The sequence below is a fragment of the Pseudorca crassidens genome, chromosome 5 (genome assembly GCF_039906515.1).
Source record: "Pseudorca crassidens isolate mPseCra1 chromosome 5, mPseCra1.hap1, whole genome shotgun sequence".
NCBI classification, from domain to species: domain Eukaryota; kingdom Metazoa; phylum Chordata; class Mammalia; order Artiodactyla; family Delphinidae; genus Pseudorca; species Pseudorca crassidens.
The window spans coordinates 37932511-37957633 of record NC_090300.1 but is presented as its reverse complement, the minus strand read 5'-3'; the positions used below and the strand labels follow the sequence as shown (position 1 = coordinate 37957633).

Genomic DNA, 25123 nt, shown 5'->3' with positions numbered 1-25123 from the left:
CATCTCACACACACAGGTTTCCCCTCTTCCCCATCAGCTTCTCCTTGCAACTGAGACCTGTGTGAATGAATAGCATATCTGTTTGGTCTGTGGTTGTGATGGCTGACCTATTCTTGGGGCACTGCCTCTGTCCCTGTATGTGTCCTGCACAATTTTCCCATTCCCTGTTGCTTTCTCCTTACTTGGTGTTCCCAAAAATTGCACAGTTGCAGCAATGATCAACCTTTTCAGGGAGCCAATCCTATCAATATCCAGCTGGAAAGAAAGATGACTACTGCAGAGATATGGGAAACAAAGTTGGGTCTGGAGATTTCAAAATCACACAGAGAGATAAACTTGGGCATATTAGTTTTCTAACATATTTTTAGCAGCTGGATTCCTTTTCAAATGAAATATTATTTGGAAGTTCCAATACATAAGACAGTTAAAGAGTGAGTGGGAGACCCATGGTCTAGGTCTACCCTTTCTCATCCTTAGGGGACACAAGTCAGCCACGTGGAACTCGATGGCTCTGTAGAACTCAGTTTTAAAACATTGCACCTAGCAGTTACAAGGAGCAATTATGAGTAATTGAGTAGAGGATTACATTTTTTAAAGTGCAGTTTTAGGAAATTAGTTGGCAGTAATATACAGAAATAATTGAGTGAGGAAAGATGGAGTTGAAGAGACTCTAACAGATTGTTGCTGATCTCCTGCTTTAAGGTGATATTAATAATGCCTTATCTCTATATAGTACGTTCTGATAATTAGAAATTTATCATGCACATTATCTTACTTGCTCCCACAACACTGCCATGTGATATGCAAAGGGCTATTATTATCTCCATTTATAGTTGAGGAAGACTCATTCATAAAGACAATATGAAAATATTGTCTGAGAAATGTAGTTCTCAGTTTTTAAAATAAGGTTTTTCTTTTGTTTCCAAGGCGGTAGCTTCGCCGTGTGGACGTGGAGAAATGGAACACAGGACAGATATATTTTAATTGGGAAAGGAGAAGAATTGACCCAAAGCAGTATTTCCAAAGATGTGTTCTTGGGATGTTTATAAGTATATTCATGGGTGTTATTTGGAGAAACTGAATCTATCTTCAAATGAGGTTGGGTAATACCAGGTTCAACTTATGTCTTCAAGCCATAGTACTGCTCAGAGATTTAATAAGCTGAAAGTGTGTTAGCTCCCTCTAAGTGAGGCATATAATATAAAGAATCTCCCACACTTTTTTGGCACAGAACTCTGTCTTTAGGGGCATTTCATAGAGTTTGATAAGGTTTTATGAAGTGAATTTTGGGAAACAGTGGTCCAGACCAGGGGTTTGACAAACACTTTATGTAAAGAGCTTGATAGTAAACATTTTAGACTCTGCAGGCCCTATAGTCTATGCTGCAACTACTCAGCTCTGCCACTGTAGCAGGAAAGTAGCCATCAACAATAGGCAAATAAATGGGCATGGCTGTGTTCCTTTAGAGATATTGAAATTTGAATTCCATATAATTTTCGTGTGTCATGAAATATTCTTCTTCTTTTGATTGTTTCCAACTGTTTAAAAGTGTAAAGTCTGGACTTCCCTGGTGGTCCGGTGGGTAAGACTCTGCACTCCCAATGCAGGGGTCCCAGGCTCAATCCCTAGTCGGAGAACTAGATCCCACATGCATGTCACAACTAAGAGTTCACATGCTGCAGCTAAGAAGTCTGCATGCCTCAACTAAGAGGCCCGCATGCTGCAACGGAGATCCTGTGTGCCGCAGCGGAGATCCTGTGTGCCGCAGCGGAGATCCTGTGTGCCACAACTAAGACCCTGTGCAGCCAAAATAAATAAATAAATACTTTTTTTTTCCTTAAGTGTAAAGTCCATTCTTAGCTCTTGGGCTGTGAAAAAACAGCAGCAGGCTGGATTCTAAAACTTAGGGCACTACATGGGAAGGACTGGCTGCTGCGTGGGAGAACTCATGCAGAGACAGACATGAGGTTGAGATATCTGTGGTGTGGGAAAGAGTGGGGATGGTGGTGAGGGCTGACCTTAATGCCCTCAGAATTCTGCCCAGGGCTTAGCACTGTTGTAAAGTGTAACTTTGTGAGAACTTCAGCTCATCTCAGCTTCTTGTTTAGCCTGGGCCATTTACCCGTAGCAACAACATTTGGGGTAAACTCTCCACATATGTCAGTCAATATCAGTGACCGAAGCAACAGTAACAAGACAGCTCATTGACTCTCTTGTCTGATGAAATTTTGTTAACCTTGTTTGCCATCTTGCTCCTTGGTGAGCCCTAATTTCTGCTATCAAATCCCCTCCTCAATGGCAGGCAATTGTATTTTGGCCCTCTCTTGGGATTATCACTCTGTAAATACCACTCATTTATCTCAAGGCAATGTTTGAAGTGAAGTTATTCTTTTGTTAGCCGTACTTTCCATTCCTTCTGTCAACTGAAAAAAAAGAAAAAGCATAACATGAGAGTGGTGAGTTAAGTTTTATTTGCGGCCAAATGAGGACTATAGCCTGGGAGACAGCTCTCAGATAGCTCTGAGGAAGTGCTCTGAAGAGGTAAGGGGAGAGGTCAGTATATATGTGATTTTGGTGAAGGGGGATACATGCAATCAAGCACACATTTGGTAGAAGCTTGCTCTGGTCATGAGGAGCAGATGAATCCATTAATGATTTTAGTGCTTTTCCAGATATGAGAAGATGCAAGAAATTGGCTCAAAAAATCTTCTGAAAATATCTAATTTTCTGAAGGTCTGTTCTGCCAGTTTTTCCAAGACCACGGAGTGCCTCATTCCTGATCTTTGCCCTGAATTCCTTTCAGGGTGTGTTGAAGATCAGCAACTGCAGTGGCTAGTGACCTATTTCTTGTAGAGGCATATGGCAAGTGACAAGTTTTAGTTGGTGGGGTCCCCTCATGGTCATAAATTCGACCATGGTTTGGGAAGCACTTCATGACCATTTTGTCTCATGGTGCTAGGAATGCTCATTCCTAGGTCAGGCGAGGATTTCTTTGATAGGCCATTCAATGTGCTATTACTGGACTAAGCCTTATTAACAGTAGCCAAAAGTCTCTGGACCACCTGTATTACTAGTCTGTTTTGGTCCAGGAAAAGATTCCCTCTTGTTTCTTCCCATATCTAGAGTTACACTATTACAATCATTATCTCATATAGAACTATATATCTGGTCAACTGCTTCAAGTCACCTAGTCATCATTTTATTGAAGGCTCAGTCACATATTTGGTAATGCAAGAAACAATGATTTTGTAAAACAGGCAAAATAACTAGTAGTATTAATAAGGTCATAAGTAAGAATTTTAGCCAAGAACTTCCACTAGGGGCAGCTCAGTATATCCCCAGGTTGTTTGAGTTTGTCTGTTCTGTACCAATCCTTATCTTTAAGGGAAATTATATATTGGCATTGTTAATAAGGCACCCAGCCCAATTTCATAGTGTTATTAAGCTGATTATCCTTAGTATGGTTTAATTGTTCCCAACATAAAGAAGCCTTTAAACGTAACTAACCATAGCCTGGTGTTAACCACATAAATCCATCCCATAATTGTGAGAGGTTTCCTTCTAATAAATAGGAGGTTATGGTTTTTGACTGAGATTCAGCTCATTGTTCTGACTGAGCTTGAGTGACGCTAAAAGCAAATTCATATTTATGGCCAGGGTCAGAGCAGATACTATTAATTGGCCAGCAAAGGAGATCCCACCTAGTAATATCAATAGTGACCTGAACAGGACTATAATTTCTTTCTTCTAAAATAAATTTTCTAAGGGCAATCCAATCAGAGCCTCGGAGTGGAGAAATCTACTGAGGTAACCCAGAAGTATTGGCTCTATGTAATTGACCATAAACCTAACAACTGGATTAACTTTAACTCTGCATAAGATTGTGAAATGCATTTGGTTCATAAGCAAAGATGTGAGCAATTATCAAAGTAATTGTTATACAGACTTGGTTCAGCATCTTGGGTCTACTTCAGATGTCTTCCTCTCATCCTGGTCTGGTAGCTTCTCCTCTGTTTGAGCATTGTTTTAAGGTTATTTTAAGGTCAGCAGTCCTCTCTATAGGCGAATCCAGTGCAGGGGCCCTTTCTAAGTGGAAATATTAATCCAAGAGTCAGTTCCCTTCAGTTTCACTGTGCATGAGCTAATTAAGAGTACCGTATAAGTTTCCTTTCATTTAGGTGGGAGATAGTCCTTTTTTGTAAATTGAAGTAGAGTTGATTTATAATGTTGTGCCAATCTCTGCTGTACAGCAAAGTGACTCAGTTATACACACATATACATTCTTTTTTAAAAATATTCTTTTCCATTATTGTTTATCCCAGGAGATTAGAGTTCCCTGTGCTACACAGTAAGACCTTTTTGTTTATCCATTCTAAATGTAATAGTTTGCATCTACCAACCCCAAATTCCCAGTCCATCCCCCTCCCTCCCCTCCTCCCCCTTGGCAACCACAAGTCTGTTCTCTATGTCTATGAGTCTGTTTCTGTTTTATAGATAGGTTCATTTGTGCCATATTTTATATTCCACATATAAGTGATATCATATGTTATTTGCCTTTCTCTTTCTGACTTACTTCACTTAGTATGATAATATCTATTTACATTCATGTTGCTGCAATTGGCATTATTTTGTTCTTTTTTATGGCTGAGTAGTATGCTACCATATATATGTACCACATCCTCTTTATCCATTCATCTGTCAATGGATATTTAGGTTGTTTCCATGTTTTGGCTATTGTGAATAGTGCTGCTATGAATATGGGGGTGGGATGTATCATTTTGAATTATAGTTTTGTCCAGATATATGCCCAGGAGTGGGATTGCTGGTTCATATGGTAATTCTATTTTTAGTTTTCTGAGGAACCTCCATACTGTTTTCCATAGTGGCTTCACCAATTTATATTCCCACCAACAGTGTAGAAGGGTTCCCTTTTCTCCACACCCTCTCTAGCATTTGTTATTTGTAATTTCCAGTATGCACAATACCCTGGTTGCAGGTCATGGGGCATCTGATCTTTATCCAAAGATAGATTACTGAGATAAGCTTCAGAAATAAGCTTAGAGTGTCCTTTTAATAGCTCAACTAAACTTATAATAATATAACATAACAGCAAGGAACTATCTGGGAAGTGAATCTTATAGACCTCAATTAACAAAACTAGAATTTAATACCTCTTGAAACATACTCTTTTTCTCTCTAAGATTACTCTTATTTCTGCCAAATATAGCCAAACTAAGACTCATTTGTTTGCAAAATAAGTCTGGTTTCAATAAAACTGGCCTGATATTTTATATAAGTGTAATTGATCATACAAGCTGTTTTAAAATTGGCTTTGCTAGAACTTTTTTATAAGGAATCTCAGATTGAATTTTAAAAGGGTTTCTGAGGGGAATCCCCTGGTGGTCCAGTGGTTGGGACTCTGCTTCTACTGAAGGAGGGCATGGGTTCGATCCCTAGTTGGAGAACTAAGATCCCACATGTAGTGCAGTGTGGCCAAAAATAAAAATAAAAAATAATAAGTAAATAAATAAGTAGGCTCCTGAGGCCAGTATAGCCACACCAAGGGCTTGTCACAGACTTCACCTGTGATAGCTACAGATTTTGGTGAATTTCTCCCTTTTCAAAGGTCCTACAAATACCTTGAGATTCTTGCACCTGTTAAGAGGTGGCCTTCCTAATTCACCTGATAAATCTGTTGAGAACCTAAGAGTTTCCAGTCTCTGGAGAGATCAGGTAGAGATAAAAGATAAATGTTTCAACTTTGCTTACAAAGGTATAATTTACCAAATTGCTATAAGTTATAATTAACTTGAGGGTTAGCTTGAGGGTTATAGTTAGCTATAAGGGTTTCCTTATATCTGGAAAACACAGATTAAACGCCAGTAATGTTTCAGACAAAGCCCATAAAATTGTAACCATATTCACTAGTCCTATATAACTAATCCTTTTTGTTAACAGTTTTATGAAGCCATCAGATTTTCCATTAGAATTCTTTAATTTCTTACCCAGTTCAGCAGTATGACCTGAAAGTTACCAGAAACCTGTACTTGCTATGAGTCTTCTTGAAGAGGAAGCATTTTTGCAAAGTCATCAGAGTAAAACAATAACTGTCAGTGACAAAAGACTTAAGAAGGCATGGTTAAAGACCTGATTACAATGCAATTGATGAAGAAATTTGGTTACTGCTGCAACATACAACATTTTAAGATAATAGAATTATGACTGGTAACATTTTACCAGGCCATATCAGATTTTTAGAAATTCCATATGTTTTCTAGAATATCTATATTAATAACATTTACCCATAAAATAACCTAAGAAGATTTATTACTCTTTTGACAATGCTTCCCATGTAATTTAACATACCAAATGAACATAATTAGTTTAAAATCTCTCTTTGAGATGTTTCAGGGGCCCTTTGAAGCATCCCAAAGTTAGCCAGAGGTCAAAAGAAATTCATTAGAATTTGATTTGGGAAGTTTGTCAAAAAATATCAAAAAATTTTAAAATACTTGGTCAAATAGGATCATAGGTCACTGTGAAACAATATTTCTTCACTTAACCAAATTGGCAATAACAGATATTTTACTTGGAAATGACCTATTTAATAAACTTCCATCATTTAACTTAATTTAGCACAATTCTAAAATTTCAAGTTACAAAATATCCAGAGAGATTATTTTTAAGTAAACACTCCTAAAACAATTATTCCTAAACAGTTCACCCAAAAGATCTCATCTCATTTATATTTAATTTACTTGTAAAAAATTTCATCATACCAAGGTTTTTTTCTTGCTGACAAATTTGCAACAGATATAATAAGATCTTATTTGATTTCTATTAAACCTGGGTAAAATAAAGGCATTATACTTAATATTGACGACCCTAAAGACATGTCTATATTAATTAAATCAACAAACTTAAATATGAGGTATTAATCTAATATTGAATATTTTCCAGTTCACATGGCCCTGAAATTCATTCTGGCTAGTTTCCTTTTATATTACTGAGCATTTATATAAGCACTTAATTTCCTTTAAGCCAATTAAGCAGAGCTCATTTACAATTAATTTTGATAATACCATACACATAGATATATAGACAGACACAACCAGAGATCTCATAGCTTCATTTTAAAACTTAGTCATGAATCAGGTATTACAATATAAAACTTACTTGTTTATAAATAACAGTTGGAATAAGTTAAATGTTAGTAGACCTCTTTCCCCATTTTTTCCTCCTCATTCTCACAAATTAGAGGTGGTCTAGATAAGTGTTCCTGAGAGCCCTGGTCTCAAGACACAGGGAGAGAAAAGCAAGGTCTGCTAGAAGGACTTGTTCTCTCAGGGTCAGAAATCTGAAAAGATGTTTTATCAAGCCAGGTTTCTCTAACAACTGTGTATGCAATAAAAGAGCCCATTTTGACCATTTTCAGGGTAAGATTTTCTTTTAATTCCCAATTAAGTAAGTACTTGTATGTGTAAGGTTTTACATACATAAAACTGGCTGAAGTTGTTAGCTGGAGGTCGGCTTTCTGAGGCCCCTCGTTTCTCTATTTGAGAGGCTCTATTCCCCATTTTAAAGTTGAATTTGTCAGGGATAAAATTTACTAATGAAATTATATGGTGGCCAGTGTGCTGCTTGTGAGCTTAACTCCTCTAGGCATCACACTTGAGTCATTTGGGGCCTCTTACATGTCTTGTTACTCCCTTTGGTGGTCTAAGACCAATGTGAGTGCTTGGCTCACTGAATGGCCAATTCCTTTTTTAATTTTTTAACGTCTTTATTGGAGTATAATTGCTTTACAATGCTGTGTTAGTTTCTGCTATATAACAAAGTGAATCAGCTATACATATACATATATCCCCATATCTCCTCCCTCTTGCGTCTCCCTCCCACCCTCCCTATCCCACCCCTCTAGGTGGTCACAAAGCACCGAGCTGATCTCCCTATGCTATGTGGCTGCTTCCCACTAGCTAGCTATTTTACATTTGGTAGTGTATATATGTTAATGCTACTGTCTCATTTCTTCCCGGCTTACCCTTCCCCCGCCCTGTGTCCTCAAGTCCATTCTCTACATCTGTGTCTTTATTCCTGTCCTGCCCCTAGGTTCATCAGAGCCTTTTTTTTTTTTTTTAAGATTCCATATATATGTGTTACCATATGGTATTGGTTTTTCTCTTTCTGACTTACTTCACTCTGTATGACAGACTCTAGGTCCATCCACCTCACTACCAATAACTCAATTTCATTTCTTTTTATGGCTGAGTAATATTCCATTGTATATATGTGCCACATCTTCTTTATCCATTAATATATTGATAGACACTTAGGTGGCTTCCATGTCCTGGCTATTGTAAATAGAGCTGCAATGAACATTGTGACACATGACTCTTTTTGAATTATGGTTTTCTCAGGGTATATGCCCAGTAGTGGGATTACTGGGTCATATGATAGTTCTATTGTTAGTTTTTTAAGGAACCTGCATACTGTTTACCATAGTGGCTGTACCAATTACATTCCCACCAACAGTGCAAGAGGGTTCCCTTTTCTCCACACCCTCTCCAGCAATTATTGTTTGTAGATTTTTTTGATGATGGCCATTCTGACCAGTGTGAGGTGATACCTCATTGTAGTTTTGATTTGTATTTCTCTAATGATTAGTGATGTTGAGCATGCTTTCATGTGTTTGTTGGCAATCTGTATATCTTCTTTGGAGAAATGTCTATTTAGGTCTTCTGCCCACTTTTGGATTGTGTTGTTTGTTTTTTTGATATTGAGCTGCATGAGCTGCTTGTATATTCTGGAGATTAATCTTTTGTCAGCTGCTTCATTTGCAAATATTTTCTCCCATTCTGAGGGTTGTCTTTTCATCTTGTTTATGGTTTCCTTTGCTGTGCAAAAGCTTTTAAGTTTCGTTAGGTCTGAATGGCCAATTCTTATTTTTTCTTTTTAAAAGTTTTTTTTTAATTTGTTTATTTTATTTACTATTTTTATTTTTGGCTGTGTTGGGTCTTTGTTGCTGTGTGCGGGCTTTCTCTAGTTGCGGTGAGTGGGCACTACTCTTCATTGTGGTTCGCGGGCTTCTCATTGCAGTGGCTTCTCTTGTTGCAGAGCACGGGCTCTAGGCACCCGGGCTTCAGGAGTTGTGGCTCGTGGGCTCTGGAGTGCAGGCTCAGTAGTTGTGGTGTCCGGGCTCAGTTGCTCCACGGCATGTGAGATCTTCACAGACCAGGGCTTAAACCTGTGTCCCCTTCATTGGCAGGTGGATTCTTAACCACTGTGCCACCAGGGAAGCCCCTGAATGGCCAATTCTTATACATCATCCCGAGATGAGCAAGTCTTTTAATTAATGAGTGGGTCTATGGAACCACTGTATAGTATGAGGACTCTGCCTCCACCATTCCGGGAAATTTCTCAGTCTCCTACGAAAGCCATAACCAACCGGGAGGAATCTTGTCCCTCTTCTTTGGAGCAAAGCTCTCATGTAATATCTTTACTTTTATCCCAACAAGTTCTATTAAGTCAGCTGAATTGAGGAAAGGCATCAGATCATCCTCTCACCCAATCACTCAGTCCAGACCACTCATTGTTATTCAGCTGAGCAAACTGAAGTGTCTTCCAACCAGCACCCCCACAGTATCCTTCAACTAAATGGGTACTTTCCCAGTATCTTTCAGCTGCCCCCTCCAGTAGCTTTCAACGGGGTGGGGTACCACCCCGCCCCCCAGTATCTTTCAACTGCGGGACCAGGTACCCGATATATACCGCCAGATAAAACTCAGGATCATCAACCAATATGAGAAATCTGAGAACCGGAAGAGATTCATCCAAACTTGTCTGGATTCTCCGAGGAGGTGGATGGGCACAAGAGGCCTCTGCTGGTACCAAGGCTCTGGTTCCTTGTAGTGTCCAGGTGAAGGAGAGAAGTCTGCTCTGCGTCCCTTTGTTGATCACCAAAACAGGCAACTGATAAAAAATGCACAATGATGTGAGAGTTGTGAGTTAAGTTTTATTGGGGGAAAAATGAGGACTATGGCCCAGAAGACAGCATTTCAAATAGCTCTGAGGAACTGCTCTGAAGAGATAGTGGGGAGGTCAGTATATGTGTGATTTTGGTGAAGGGAGATACATGCAATCAAGCATACATTTGGCAGAAGTTTGCTGCTGGTCATGGGGAGCAGATGTCTCTGTTAATGATTTCAGTGTTTTTCCCGATATGAGAAGATGCAAGAAATTGGACCCATAAAATCTTTTCCTAAAAATGTCTAACTCTCTGAAGGCCTGTTCTGTCAGTTTTTTCCAGAGCACAGAGTGCCCCATTCCTGATCTTCCCCGTGAACTCCTTTCAGGGCGTGTAGAAGATCACGACTGCAGTGGCAAGTGACCTAATCCTTGTAGAGGCAGATGGCAAATGACAATTTTTAGTTGGCACTTTCAGTGTAACAGGGGCAAAACTCGGAAATATCAACAACTTTTACTGTCTCATCATTTTTCCGCTTATGCCTCATTTGCCAAGGTACAGGCTGAACAGTTTTGAGGATGGGAAAGGCAGAGAAACATTTTACCCTCTTATCTCTCCCAAACTCACTTCCACCTCTACCCAAACACTTTAGATGTTATTCTTTCCCAAAATTCGGTAGGCATTTTCCTTTTAGACATATTTTTTCTTATTACAAAAGCAACAAATGTTTATGTCAAAGACTTTTAAAAAGACAGAAAAGAAAAAGGGAGAGGAGAAAGTAAAGAAAAGCCGCTTTAACCCACTACCCAGAGATAACAGCAGCTGGATGTTTTTCTGTATCTTCAAAGTTTTTAAACGCACATTGAATAGAAAGTGAGTACATTCTGTATATACTACTTCAAATTAGAAATTTTATTCACTAATGATAGCAATTTTCCAATGATGGGTTACATGCATTTTAACCTAAACGAGTACTTCTCAAAATTTCTTCCACAACACTATTTCTGTGGGCAGTTAATACACAGTTAAAAAAAAAATGAGAGGAAGGTCAAATGATCAAATACATTTGGGAACTGGGAAATGCTGCATTAAATGTAGTTAAACAGGCTTCTTTAACTCAGGGCTTCCAAGTGTCTTTAATATGCTGGCGGGTGTTATAAATCTTCAGGATGAGGACTAGAGTATGGATTATTTCTCAATTTGTTGAACTCTTTTCTCCTCTAAGAATCTCATAAAACTTTTATTCCAGCACACATTCTGGGAAATGCTGGCCAAAATTACTAGCAGCAAAAATCAATCCCTCTCATCTCTCATGGACATTTAAGGTTCAATTTTCCCATTCCTAAAGAACTTCATAAAAATTTGTTGCAAATAAATTACTTGGAAAAATTCTAACTGAACTTCCCTGTAGTTACTCTTAATATTATTTTGCCTCACTAAGTATAATTCAACTGACAACATTTAATTTTAAGGAAAACAGTGGTGATATATTATTGGTTGTGAATAGGTGCTCTATTGGGGAAAAATAACCAATGTGAATATTTTATTGGAATAAGGGTGTTTTTTTTTTGCTTTATTTGTTTTTTATAAAGAATTTATTTTTTCAAGAGCAGTTTTAGGTTCACAGAAAAATAGAGAGAAAGGCACAGAGATTTCCCATATACCGCCTGCATCTATACATGCATAGCCTCTCATTACCAGAGTGATACATTTGTTACCACTGATGAACCTGTATGATGTGTTATAATCACAAGAGTAAGGTTTTAAAAACTTTTGGTAAAGCTTGCTTACATTGTTCTTCTCAGCAAAAGTCTATTCTGTGTAGCACTAATGTCCACAGGCATCATAATCAGAATGTTCTATCCATATAAAAATTCTAATCTCAAACTTACCCACTGACTCATTGCTGGCATATAGTAGCCCATGGTGCAAAATTTTATTTTTATATTGTCCTAACTTCACAGTATACTTGGAGTTATATACTTTGAGTTATTTTTTTAAATTTTTTTTACATCTTTATTGGAGTATAATTGCTTTACAATGGTGTGTTAGTTTCTGCTTTATAACAAAGTGAATCAGTTATACATATACATATGTTCCCATATCTCTTACCTCTTGCGTCTCCCTGCCTCCCACCCTCCCACCCTCCCTATCCCACCTCTCCAGGCGGTCACAAAGCACCGAGCTGATCTCCCTGTGCTATGCGGCTGCTTCCCACTAGCTATCCACCTTACGTATGGTAGTGTATATATGTCCATGCCACTCTCTCACTTTGTCACAGCTTACCCTCCCCCCACCATATCCTCAAGTCCATTCTCTAGTAGGTCTGTGTCTTTATTCCTGTCTTACCCCTATGTTCTTCATGACATTTTTTTCCTTAAATTCCATATATATGTGTTAGCATACGGTATTTGTCTTTCTCTTTCTGACTTACTTCACCCTGTATGAAAGACTCTAGGTCTATCCACCTCATTACAAATAGCTCAATTTCGTTTCTTTTTATGGCTGAGTAATATTCCATTGTATATATGTGCCACATCTTCTTTATCCATTCATCCAGTGATGGACACTTAGGTTGTTTCCATCTCCGGGCTATTGTAAATAGAGCTGCAATGAACATTTTGGTACATGCCTCTTTTTGAATTATGGTTTTCTCAGGGTATATGCCCAGTAGTGGGATTGCTGGGTCATATGGTAGTTCTATTTGTAGTTTTTTAAGGAACCTCCATAATGTTCTCCACAGTGGCTGTATCAATTTATATTCCCATGAACAGTGCAAGAGGGTTCCTTTTTCTCCACACCCTCTCCAGCATTTATTGTTTCTAGATTTTTTGATGATGACCATTCTGACTGGTGTGAGATGATATTTCATTGTAGTTTTGATTTGCATTTCTCTAATGATTAATGATGTTGAGCATTCTTTCATGTGTTTGTTGGCAGTCTGTATATCTTCTTTGGAGAAATGTCTATTTAGGTCTTCTGCCCAATTTTGGATTGGGTTGTTTGTTTTCTTGTTATTGAGCTGAATGAGCTGCTTAAAAATTTTGGGAAAAAAAATGTCATGAAGAACCTAGGGGTAAGGCAGGAATAAAGACGCAGACCTCCTAGAGAACGGACTTGAGGTTATGGGGAGGGAGAAAGGTGAGCTGTGACAGGGCGAGAGAGAGTCATGGACATATACACACTAACAAACGTAATAAGGTAGATAGCTAGTGGGAAGCAGCCGCATGGCACAGGGATATTGGTTCGGTGCTTTGTGACAGCCTGGAGGGGTGGGATAGGGAGGGTGGGAGGGAGGGAGACGCAAGAGGGAAGAGATATGGGAACATATGTATATGTATAACTGATTCACTTTGTTATAAAGCAGAAACTAACACACCATTGTAAAGCAATTATACCCCAATAAAGATGTTTAAAAAAAATTTTGGAGATTAATTTTTTGTCAGTTGTTTCATTTGCAAATATTTTCTCCCATTCTGAGGGTTGTCTTTTGGTCTTGTTTATGGTTTCCTTTGCTGTGCAAAAGCTTTGAAGTTTCATTAGGTCCCATTTGTTTATTTTTGTTTTTATTTCCATTTCTTTAGGAGGTGGGTCAAAAAGGATCTTGCTGTGATTTATGTCATAGAGTGCTCTGCCTATGTTTTCCTCTAAGAGTTTGATAGTTTCTGGCCTTACGTTTAGATCTTTAATCCACTTTGAGCTTATTTTTGTGTATGGTGTTAGGGAGTGATCTAATCTCATACTTTGTGTTATTTTTATATCGTGTCATGAGATCCTTGGGGAAAATGGTGGGCAGGACAAACTTCAGAAGGCTGACCATTCCCAGCCCCCTCTGAGACACTTTTTCTAAGTCAAAGGTGGTCAAAGCCAATTAGCTCAGAGGAGAGAATCTGATCCTAAGAGATTCCCACTGCAGGGCCAGTGATCACCTGAAGGAATCACATTTGGAGAGCTGGACTGTAATTCAGAGTCAGTGAGCTGATGATACCAGTGGACTCACAGGGCAAAATGGAGGTGGAGAGAGAAGCAGAAACACACAAGCAGGTGCAAAAACTGAGGTAAAAGATACAGGAAGCCAGTTTTGGAGACTTCTGGGGCCTAAATGACCTCTACAGCCCATGAGTCCTCATTACCATGTCACCTGAGGTTTGGCTGTTCAGTTTTCCCTGAATGAGGCCGGCTAGAGGGTTGAGATTCTGTTTTACTACTTTCCTCAGGCATTTTCACAATGAATTCACCTTGAGTAATAATGAGTAAGACTGTTCCTTTCAATGAGAAGAGCCCAGATCAACACAGCTGGAAAACACAGCAGGAAAAAATGGTGACTCCTCTTTCTTCTTACAGCTGCTTTAATGAAACACCTGTCCCAATTGCAAGGAAGGAAAAGGGATGCCTCTTGGTGTCTGCATCTTATCCGCTGGAAGTACCTTGGGCATTACTCTGGAGCTTCAGATCTTTAGCTTAAGGGTTGCAATAGGTGGACGGGCTTTAGCATGTCTGTGAATCCCCTGATAGTGTATGTAACTTTTTGCCTATGTACAAATAGGGGTGAGGTACCATTCATAACTTTTTTTAGATTCTCAAAGGTGTCCCTAATGCAAAAATGGTTATAGATAGAAAAATCTAAGCCTGTTTGTTTTGGATCCATGAGATTTTTCTATAGATCAAATATCTTGACTCTCTATATTAAAATATTAGGGTTTCTTGTAATTTCTATGAATCCATTCTGCATAATTAAGTTTTATTTTCCTTGGATCTCTCCCAGCTTGACATTAATACTTTCATCTTAAAAGAAGTGGAGAAGTGTCTCTATCTGATGCATAAATAAATAGCATTGAAAAAAGTGTACAAAGAGTCAAAAATATCATTTTAAGTTGTAAAGTGACATCTTTTTCTGGTTTCATAATGTCTCATGCCAAGGCTTTCAAGATGAAATTACATCGACCTATAAAACTGTCAGCTGTGCTTGTTCTGTCTCCTTTCTTCTTGCTCAGGTATATACTCTCTTTATCTCTCACCCACCAAATGTAATTCAAAATTCCAGGGGCTGCAGGAAGAAGAGGGGAGAGCTCGTGAAGTCACACTGATAATGAATAAAAGAACGAAAGTCTTCGAAAATGCCAAAAAACCCAGCTGAAGCCAAACAAAACTATTTCATCATAGTGTTGAAATCTACCCATAAGGAAAAAGGAGAGATCTAGTGAAGTCAGTTTCTCTAGATGAATACAAGAATAAAAATCCTTGAAAATGCCAAAAACACAAAAGCTGAAAAATAAAACACTCTCTCATGAATGTGTTAAAATCTACCCATAAAAGAAGACATTTTAAATTGAAATTAATTATTTTGGCCTTGAGATAATGATTCCATATACTGAAACAGCAAAGCAGAGTAAGGTTATGACCTCAACTTAATGGAGAGAAAAGGGAAACATGGAATCAGTATAGCCCATGGATGCTCAGTGAGGTGATAGCTCTGCTGGGCCTGCGACTCAGAGTGTCCCTTTCCCAGGCCCATAATTGGATCAATGACCCACATACTCTTCATGCTTGGTGCCCATGAGAGGAAGGTCAGATAGATAGTAGTGGAGTAGGTGATTTGAGATAAATGATTAACTAAAAAAGGGCACACACAAGAGCTTATGGTCTCACAGGTTGGTCCCTGTTGAATAGTCTAGAAATGTAAATCCTTGGAAAGCTCCAGTGATGGCTTCCAAACGCTACTTTTATTTCGTTCCCTTTGGATCAAGGACAGGGCTAGTTTTCATTTTTTTAAAGATGTTTATGTTTTAATCCTGGCCTATTAACTTTTGTTTGGAAAATGTAATCACTTTGCTTAGAGAACAGGAGTAAATAGAAATTTTCAGTGAGAATTTTAAAAGTGGGTAATGTTTCAGTTTAAAAAATACACACACATATAAATACAACAATTGGTTTATTGTTGAATTCCCTTCACAATGTGCAGGACAAAAATAATCTTGTCAAGAAACCTAAAACATATTATTCTCATTTTTATTTCTTTTAAAACATTTTAAAATGTAACAAGCATACTGAAATGTGCCTAAGACACCATTGTTGTGTGGTATTCCATTGTGAGACTATACCACAGGTTGTTTATCCATTTTCCTGTTAATGGACATTGGGTTGTTTCCACAAGGCTATTATAAGGAATGCTGCTTGCTGTGAACATTCTCATATGTTTTTGGTGCAAATGTCATGTGTTTCTGTGGGGTATATACCTAGGGATGGATTGCTGGGTCATTAAAGTATGTGTATCTTTAGCTTTATTAAATACTGCCAAACTTGTTCCAAAGTAGTTATACCATGCTTCGACAATTCTAATTTTAATTATTATAATGGTATGCCCAAGTCATGTGGTTAAGGACTGCACCTGGTTTTCCTGGCAAGAGTACGCTGGTAAATCAGTTTGGGAACAATTCTGTTTGCCAGCTCTTGTTTTCCTTGATTAAATTTCCCTCATTGATACACTACTTTCAGACATTATTTTTCTTGACTTTGCCATGATAATACAGTCATTTTTAAATCAACCTTTGACCTGTATCAATATAGCTATGTAAGATGAGATTAGGGGACCCAGAAGAAAGCCAGTACCAGGGAAATGATTGCATAGGACATAATTTCCCTTAGGCTTAAAGCATCTATATTAAATCTTCTGTGATGTGCAGTACAATCTATTTTTTAATTCCTTTTTTTAAGGCTATTTAAGTGATGCCAAAGTAACAGAATGATTTAACACAGTTAAATGCCAAACTGGGATTTTAAATACCAATGTTTTGTTCTTTAAAGTTGGATCCCTCCAGGATATTATGAGGATGCAAGCGTCTTCACGGCAGTCTGTCACCTTGTGGCTCCAGAAATTGAAAGTTCATCATGTTCATGGATCAGTACCAGTTTTATTTATTAATATTTTTAGTGTCTGCCTATAAATCAGGCACAAAGTAAAGGGCTTTTAAAAATAGCCTGCTTAGTCTTCTCAGGTTTGATATACTCTGCTGAAAAGAATTGTTGATATCAGCATCTCCCTCCTTTCCCTTGCTGGCTTCTCCCTGAATATGGGATGCACCTGTGCTGGATCCAGGCCCATCAAGATCTCCAAAGATTTACCATCACTGGTCTTTGCTTCTGCAAAACTCTGGTAAAAATCATCTTATTCTTTCATCCAAGGATGGGCTCCAATAATTCAAAATTGGGAGTCAAAGTTTGGCTTGTGGCTAAGTTTTGGTTCAGTTTACCTAAGCACTGAGCAATAAAGAGATATCACATTAAATGAAGTAAATTATTTGCATGCTCAAAGTGAAGTCAAAGATAGTTTGGTCTGTGACAATTGTGACAATTATACAGTATTAAGGGTTTGAGGGAACACATGGGCACCAATATATTTTATGAATTTGTCATTTTATGTTTATATAAAATAAATGATACAATCCCTGACCTTAGGGAGATTGAAATATAATTCAGGAGATTATACATACATAATGGAAATGACTGAAGAGCAAGTGTTTGGATGTACAGCACAGTAAAACAGGACTTTAGGAATTCAGTCAAGGACTAACTCCACAAAGTCAGGTACTGAAGAAAGGACCAGAAGAGAGTTTGAGGAAAGTTAGTTAGGGAAAGAGCAGGGTGAGGAAAAGCACCCATGAGACATGATGATGGCATGTGAAGATGGCAGAGAGGCTGGACAAATATGGCCAGATCATGGCTGGGAGCTCTGAGAAATGTGCTGGCTACCTAGGTGTGGAGACCCATCCACAGGGAGTTTTATGGGCCAGGTGGAGAAGTGGCAAAGAGGTGCCACCTGAATATTCCTAAACATGACAGAATAGTGATGGGAGTGACTTCTGGAAAGATGGACCCATCATAATTAATATCGGGGCATGGACAGGCAAGGGGAAATATTCTGGCCTCATTGAAAGAGAACTGGTTAAAGATGTTCGTTGCCACACGCAGTTTAGCAGATGGTGATCATGATATAAATGGCACCCAGCAGAGCTATGTGTGTATAACCTGAAAGATGTTTTGTTTGGGGACAGTGAAGTCTGAGAGAGTAAAAAGCCATCTCATATTCCATGGAAATCATAGTATTAGAGTCTTATAAAGTGCCGCCCCAAAATCAACAGAACTATATACATGCATTAGAGCTTGATATATACACTAACATTAACAAGTATATTATTTGATCTCCACACGAACGTTAGTCCCAGAGCGTTCACAAAAGCATTACCCACAGTAGCCCAAGACTGGAAACAACTGCAAAGCCCATCAGGTAAATGGGAAAGAAACTGGAGCACATCTACCAGTGGAGTAGCACTCTGCAATAAAGGGGAATGAGTGACTGATACACACACAACGGATATGTTTCACAGACATTATGCTGAGTAAAAAGAAGCCACACAAAAGCAGTACACACTGTATGATTTCATTCATACGAAAAGAAAACTCATACTGATCTATAGAGACAGAAAGCAGATCAGAAGCGACCTGCAGGCCAGGGACTGCAAAGGTGCATAAGGAAACTTTTGGAAGTGTGGGAGAAGTTCTTTATCATTATTGTGGTGGTTTCAGGAGTGTATCTGTTACAAAGTCATTGAATTATACACTTTAAATATGTGCAGTTTACTGTACATAAATCATAACACAATAAATTCAATTAAAGAGAGAAGCTAAAGTTCCAAATATTTTCTTTCAAAAATTACGATTTTAGAGTTATTATTTAGTGGTGACTGCTCAGTTTTTAATCCTTCAAAGTATTTTTAAAAGATTTCTATGTGCTAATTCTTGCCTATTTACAATTTTGTTTGAAAATGTAATCTAGCTCCTTTGGAGAATGAGAGAAAACAGATATTAGTATGAGTCAGGAAATCAAAAGCAATTGAATTATGAGAATTAAAAAATTTTTTCCCACTCACATTACCTGATTTTGCATTTTAAAATGCAAATACATTTAGAAATCTTGTAATAAAGCTATTGTTGTTACTTCTCCTGATCTTTTCCTGATGTCATAGAAAATTCAAGTTGACTCAGTAAACTGGATCATTTCCCAACTAGTTTTTCTCCGATTAGGTATTTGCTGAGTCGGCAGAAAAATCCATCCTGGTTTAGCTCCAGCGAATGAAAAGAGAGCTTGTGACACACTTGTCACAGGAACCAGGGAAGTTGAAGGGTGACAGGCAAACTTTAAAGGGCCTCCTTCACATGGGGTGGCAGTGGCTTTCTTTCTTTTTGATAATCTTTTCTTTTTCTCCATGGAGGATGAGCCAATTACAGTCATAGCTCAACAGGAAGCGGTTCTTACACCTTTGATCATAATGATATTAATCACCGTCCTGCTAGTGATTCTCTGTGACTTGGTCACATCAATTATTAATTTGTAAAGTGTGAGTTTGTCATTTCTTACTGAAATGCTGGCCAGACAGATTGGTATACAGTGGAATGGAAGCTGAGCAAGGTGGCTGTCACTTCACCATTATGAATATCAGACCCTTGTTTGAAAAAAAAAATTACAGCTTGGAAAATGTTTTGCTTTTATACATTCATCTGATACCATCCAGGACTTGAGTCTTAAACATTTTAAACATACTATTGGTAGGGTGTATCATAATACATTTAGAGCAGTGTTTCTCAAACTTGGTTGCACTTGTGAATCACCTGGGGAGCTTTTTAAAAATGTCAAAGCTGGGCCCCACTCCCAGAGATTCTGACTTAATTGTTCTGGGATGAGGCCCAGGTAAAGGTATTTTTAAAAAGCACCCCAGGTGTTTCAAATGTGTAGTTAAGACAGCAGCGCACTACTGATTTAGAGGCGGGACAGTGCTTTGTAAATGTTCTTAACAAATGAAATACACATAAGTTTTTAGAGTCCACGTTAATTCAAAAAGGCTTTAAAATGGGTTCCAGAAATATATTCATCCAAAGATTTTTTAAATTCTGAAAATTATAATTAAATAAATGGAAATTAAAACAAGAATGAAGCACCATTTTTCCCTTTTGGTAAAGATTTTAAAGATTCATGATATCCAGTGATGTTGGGAATACATGGAAATGGTAATGCTGATACAATATATAGGCATGTTAATTGGTGCCATTTTCCTGGAGGACAATTTAGCAACATCTATCAAATTTTACAAGTTTTGTACCAACTGGTTTCTCAATTTCACTCCTAGGAATTTACTTGGAAAATTTTACCCAGATATTTGTTTAGGAACATTCACTGTAAACTTTTTTGTAATAGTGAAAGCCTGGAGAAAACCAGTGTCCATCATTCAGGGGACCAGTTAAGTAAATTTTGATACATTAACAAGATAGACTATTATGGAGGCATTTAAAAAGAAGTGCTCCCTCTATATATGCTGATACCAAAAGATCTCCCAGATATATTAGGTGAAAAAAAAGGGTACAGAAAATTATGTACAGTATGATCTCTTCTGTGTAAATTTAAATAAATGTAATTTAAAATAAATGCTCACAGGGACTTCCCTGGTGGTCCAGTGGCTAAGACTCTGCTCTACCAATGCAGGGGCCCTGGGTTCGATCCCTGGTCAGGGAACTAGATCCCACATGCCGCAACTAAGTGTTCACATGCTGCGACCAAAGATCCTGCATTCCACAACAAAGATCCAGCACAGGGCAACAAAGATCCTGGGTGCCGCAACTGAGACCCGGCACAGCTAAATAAATATATTTTTAAAAAGCTTCACGGAAATAATAAATAAATAAATAAATAAATGCTCACAGGTACACTTTTTTTTCCTTGAAGGAAACGTGGTTATCTTTGGGAAATGGACTTTAGTAGAAGTGAGAAGCTTTTACTTTTGTTTTGTACCTTTTTGTACAGTTTGAATTTTCTAACCAATTACATATAGAGTAATTATATATATATAACATACATATATTATATATATATATATATATATATATATATATATATATAAGAGAGAGAGAGAGGCAGACCACAGAGATGTTGTGGATTTGGTTCTAAACCACATCAATAAAACAAATAATGCAATAAAGTGAGTCACACAAATATTTTGGTTTCCCAGTGCATGTAAAAGCTATGTTTACGTAACTATATATACTGTAGTCTAAAGTGTTCAATAGCATTATGTCTCAAAAAACAATGTACATGTCTTAATTTAAAAATTCTTTATTGCTAAAAATGCTAGCCATCATCTGAGGCTTCAGCAAGTCATAGTAGTAACATCAAAGGTCACTAATCACAGATCACCATAACAAATGTAATAATAATGAAAATGTTTGAAAGATTGTGCGAATTACCAAAATGTGACACAGAGACACAAAGTGAGCAAATGCTGATGGAAAAATGGCACGAATAGATTTGTTTTGATGCAGGATTTTCACAAACCTTCAATTTGTGAAAAATGCAATATCTGCAAAGTGTGCCTGTATAAATATGACATATAACTGGAGTATTCTGGGAAGTTAGGTAATGTTCCATTTTTTCTTTACAATATAAACTTTTAAAAGTGAGGAAACCAGGAGTAAGGATTTTTAAAAAGTTTAAAAAGAAGATAAAAGTATGAGTAATTTAGAATACAAAATACATGTCTTAAGGTCTCTGTGACTGCTGACTGCCACACATTTGGCTCTGATATAACAGCCTATAAAATAAAGGAAACACCATCAAATCAATTACATGACTCATGATGTCTGTAAGATAAAAATGCATTGTAGGGGAAGCCCAGCAATTCATAAAAGTTAAGTGAAATTTTTTTAGGTGGATCTTCAAAAAGAGAATACTGTATGCAATTACAGTGAAACACCCTCAACAGTTACTCACAAAAAGGTCACAAATTTTTATCTATTTTGCAGAAGAGAAAGCAGTTAACAGGGGCTCAGTTACTGGCCCTTTCTAGTGAAATAGTGTTCTTACTTGCAACAAATGGCCTCTTCAACCAATGCTGCTACTGATCACAGACACAATAGATAGCATTGGCCATGTGGAGCACTGGTGCCAGGCTGCCACCTTACTGCCCCCAGATGCCAAACACCTTCACTGCCACCCTTTCCAGAAAACAGATCCCCTTTGTTCTTTTACAAACCAAAGTATCCTGCGTGACGTTTGATTGGTGGACCTGAAATCCTGTGACTTGTCATAGCTGCAAAGAGAGTTGGGAAAGTGGGACAGGTCTCATAATATGGTGTTTCCCTCATGTGAGGGAAGGATATTCACATTCATAAGATGCAAGTTGGTCAGGAAAAGGACAAACGCTCACCTAGATTTCAAAGCAGATCCAGGATTAGAGTCAAACAGCTCTCAGTATCTATGATTATGCTTTGCATTTTGCCTCTTGCTTTGCTATCAGGAAGTTCTACTCGCACTTCATCTTAACTCTAATGTCTTTACCAGTTCCAACACAGATCATACAAACATGTAAACTAATATGAGCTAAAGGTTTGAACATGTCTTCTTTCTATAGCCGCAGATGCTGATGGGTGTTTAAACAAATAAAAACTGAAATTAAAATTCAATGCATAATGAAATCTGGAAGAGCCCAAATACCTTTCAGCTGGGAAATGGATAAGCAAACTGTGGTACAATATACAGTGGTACACAGGAATGAGCTACTGATATATGAATCAACATAGAAGAACCTCAAAAAGCATTATGCTAAGTGAAACAAGCCACAATCAAAAGTCTACATTCTGTATGATTCTGTTTATGACATTCTTGCACAGGCAAACCTGGAAGGACAGAAAGCAGATGGGGTGGATGTTGGGGGTACTGTGGCCAGGGGAAGGGCTTGACTACAAAAGGGCATGGGGGAATTTGGAGGATGACAGACCTGTTCTATATCTTGGTTGTTGCGGTGGTTACATGACTCTAAATGCTTGTCAAATCTCTCGGAACTGTACACTAAAAGGGTGAATTTTACTGCATATAAATTATACCTTAATTTTTTAAGTGGGGAAAAAGTCAATGAAAAATACCTGCATTCACTTTTTCAACAAATATTTACTGAGCACCTACTATGTGCCAGACACTCTTAAATGACCGTATATTTAAGCAAACTAATTTCAATGTCTGTAATGCATTGGAAATGATCTAAATTACTTTCCCAATTCCTTAAACTTGATTTACAGCCAAAAACAATGCATGAAGAACTTTAGCAGTGATGGGAAACCGTGGCAAGTAGTTTCTTTAATCCATAACTGACAAACTATTGAAGTCTGGTGTGAAGACATATTGCAGCCAATGGATCTGACGCCCCCCGAGTACCAATTTAGAAAATCATTTTAGGTGATAATTGGCTGTGAGAAACTCACATTTTTGGTGCAAGGAGGCTTGGAATTTCTGGTGGAAAGAACTAGGGAAGGAAAATGGTGAGGGAGTTAGGGCAGCCTGAAGTAGTGAGGTGGAGGAAGCAGAGCAGGCCTAGGAGGTCTGGAGATCTCACTAGTCCTACTCCTGACTTGGTGAAGATCACTTTGTCTTTCTGAACTCAGTTTCCTTAGCCGTAAAATGAATGAATTGAAAAAGTGGGAAACACTGACTGCACAATGCAGAGCTCTTCCAGTGACCACTTGTGACCGTGGACAAGTCAGTTTTAGCTTCTTACTATATCAAATGAGAGATTTGATGGTTGCACAAGAATGTCAATACCACTAAACTGTACACTTTAAAATGGTAAATTTTGTGTTATATATATTTTACTACAATAAAAAAATTTTAATTGAAAAAGCTTTAGACAAAATGACCTTTGGGGTGATGTAGTTTGATCTTTCCTCTTTCTCTTGGAATTAAGTCCAAATTCCTTAACAAAGCCACCCATAGGGTGTGCAGACCCTGGGCAAATATTTGAGTCACCCAAAATCAGTTTGTCGGCACCATTCTGGTGACCCAAGCTCACATGATCTCACACAAGAAATACTGTACTTCCTAGCAGGAGAAATATGCTTGCCAGACTGACATTCTGGAACCATCACTTGGCTCTTGGGCCCCAGGACAATCCCATAGTATGAGTCCTGGGGCATCTGGTCAACCCCACAAATGGGGTGGAAGATTAAGAGTGCTCTGAAGGAGAGAAACAGAGAGTCTGTGCAGGTCTGGGCTCTGGGCACGCCACCCAAATGGCACTGTCATACCCAACTGGTTCAAAACACTAGAGAGGGACTTAGAAAATTTTGAAGAAGGCTCTCCAAAGCACAGGCCCCCCCGCACAGGTCATGGGTCGAGGCTGGGAGCAGGGGGATAAGGGTAGAGTAGGGGTGCTTAAGGAATTTGCCCATGTCTAAGTGTGGAACTTCTTAATTTGGCTTATAAACACCGTCTATTCTGTCTCAAATGTGCCAAGGAGGCTCTCACCCTTGGACTACACACCTACATAGGGTTTCTCTATCAGAACACAGATTTCTCCTTCTTCCCCAACACCCATTAACCCATTTACTTAATTAATCCTATTCATCTGGGAGGTGTTAGAAAATATTTCCTCCTAGAAGTGTTTTCTGATCCCTGGTTAGTTACTCTGACGGGCTATGTTTTCAGGTGGATCTAGGATCTTGGAATCTGTCTTCTCTTTTTCTTTCCCAAATCAATTCACCCGAATATTCAAAATAAAAGGTAACAAAATCCCTCAGGAGTAGAATACAAATTTTAAATATGCTTCTTCTTTCCAGATGCTGGAGAGGAATGGAGTAATTCTGCATTGAGTCCTCAGGGGAGAAACCTGCATTCAGAAGAAGGAGATTGATGTTAGCCCCTCCCCAGGCTATCTGAAGCCTGTTCCTTGTGGTCTAATACAGCTTTCACTCATTCATTAATTTATGCATCTATCCATCCTTCATTCAATAAGTCAACAAGCATTTTATGGCTCCCTACTCTATTTATGACACTAAGCTAGACCTGGGGCCGGGTAGGGGGTGGGGGGGGGGGAGAATCAAATAAGATAGGGTTCCTTCAAGATGTTCATAGTATATTGGACATAATCCACTCTGGGATGTAGTTAATGGTGTTGTGCCAGGGATGCTTGGAGAATCCTGCAGATGGGTCTGGGGGCTTTCCTGACAATTTGCCATAGTACGGGTAGTATGTAATTTATGAGCACGTGAATTCAGAAAACTGTTGTTAGGAGAGCATAAAGCTTCAAGGGTTAGACCATGCCATTACCCAGGGAACTAAAGGGA

General features: G+C 38.3%; 1 non-coding gene across 1 annotated transcript; it reads left to right on the top strand.

Annotated features, from left to right (window-relative positions):
• Positions 1-20455: 20455 nt before the first annotated feature.
• Positions 20456-20528, top strand: TRNAG-ACC (transfer RNA glycine (anticodon ACC)). Its single transcript has one exon. It is a non-coding gene; the product is annotated as a tRNA-Gly (tRNA).
• The last annotated feature ends 4595 nt before the right edge of the window (positions 20529-25123 follow it).